This window comes from Antechinus flavipes, chromosome 3 (genome assembly GCF_016432865.1).
Source record: "Antechinus flavipes isolate AdamAnt ecotype Samford, QLD, Australia chromosome 3, AdamAnt_v2, whole genome shotgun sequence".
Classification (NCBI taxonomy): domain Eukaryota; kingdom Metazoa; phylum Chordata; class Mammalia; order Dasyuromorphia; family Dasyuridae; genus Antechinus; species Antechinus flavipes.
Window position 1 is genome coordinate 263,899,388 of NC_067400.1, and position 1,602 is coordinate 263,900,989.

The 1,602-nt window shown below is 37.9% G+C and overlaps 1 non-coding gene across 1 annotated transcript; it reads right to left on the minus strand.

The window, feature by feature from the left end:
- Window positions 1-259: 259 nt before the first annotated feature.
- LOC127558416 (U6 spliceosomal RNA) lies at window positions 260-362 on the minus strand. The gene has a single exon (XR_007952812.1). It is a non-coding gene; the product is annotated as a U6 spliceosomal RNA (small nuclear RNA).
- Between the last annotated feature and the right edge of the window lie 1,240 nt (window positions 363-1,602).

Below are 1,602 nucleotides of genomic sequence, written 5' to 3' on the forward strand. Positions count from 1 at the left end.
TTAGGTCTCCAGTTTACAGATGAGGACATTTGAGAGTTGGAGAGGTTACAAGTTTTACCCAGATCACATAGCAACTCAGTGGCTGAGATGGGATTCAAAGTCAAAGCTCTAGGTTTAGTCACATTGGTTAAAGTGAGTTGGCCAAGAGCATAGAGCTAAGTATAGAGAGAATTAGAACCTTTTTTTTTTCTTCAGAAGTCAAGAGTTTTATTCCAATATAGTACAGTTTGGAAATGGAGGATGGAACTGCATTTAATCGAAAAATATTCAATGCTTCACAAATTTGCATGTCATTCTTACCTAGGGGCCATGCAAATCTTCTCTGTATCATTCCAATTTTATTATATATGCTGCTGAAGCAAGATCAGAACATAGAATCTTAAGGACATGAAATGTATCACACAGACAGACACACACCTCTTGCAGTTTTCAAATGAAGTAACTGAGGTAAAGTGTCAAAGTTACATGCTTAGTGGCAGAACTAGAATTAGAATTTAGGGTTTTTGATCTATAAGTCCAGTGACATTGAGTCACTCAAGGTACTTCCTTTCTTCTGGATGTAAATTGAGAGCTTATCTAAGAACATTTTTGGAAAGAAGGTCCACTGAATCTTTCCTTGTTTTATACTAGTTGTTTTATGTTGTATCATTATGGATTAAGTCATCTTTCTTCTCTGAGGCTGCTTCTTCATCTGGAGAAAATTAGACCTGCACTGCTTATTTCATAGGGCTGTTAGGAAATTAGTGCTTTGTTAACCTTTGTTAACCTAAGGTGCTATAGAAATGGGGATTCTGGGGAGCAATGAGGGGAATGGGGCAGAATTAGTTGGATCAAAATGCTGAGATTTGTGGTCTCAGACAACAAAAATTCATTTCCGAAGAAAAGGTGAAAATGTCAACCATAAGCAAGATCTAAGCAACTCTGGAAACAGGCAGAATGCTTTGTCCTATCGACCTAGGAGACATAGATGGCATCTATAATTAGAAATATCAAAAAAAAGCTGCTTTTATGTTGAGACAGTTAGAGACAGAGACAGAGAGTAATAGAGAGACAGAGTGTGAGAAAGAAAGATACAGACATGGAGAGGCTGAGATAAAGATACACAGAGATAAAGACAAATTAAGGGACAGAGAAAAACAATGATAGAAAGACTGAGAGATTCATGAAGATGGAGAAGAGCAAATACAGAGAAAGAGACACAGACAGGGAGATGACAAGTAGCTTGACAAAAGCAGATGTATCAAGAATTGAAACAAACAACAAAAAGCCCACAGCTGTAAATGCACTGTGCTGATACATCTTCTCCCTACAAGATTCTCCTTATAATCTTCAATTCCCACTTGGAGTAGCCAGATGTTGTATAGATCCACCCTTTTCATTGGACTAGTTTCTTTATGGCTAGGAACATGATGACAAAGAAGCATTCAGGAGACGGGCCAATCACAGAATTTAAAATGACTTCATCAGCATTTGTCATTCTTGACTACAGATCAGCTTCATTCTCAGGTTAAGATAGTTCTGACCTTTTAGGAGCAGGGGGAGTAGCAGTTGGTGGATCAGACATCCACGAAGCCAAAGTATGGCTAAGAAATTTTACTTTTC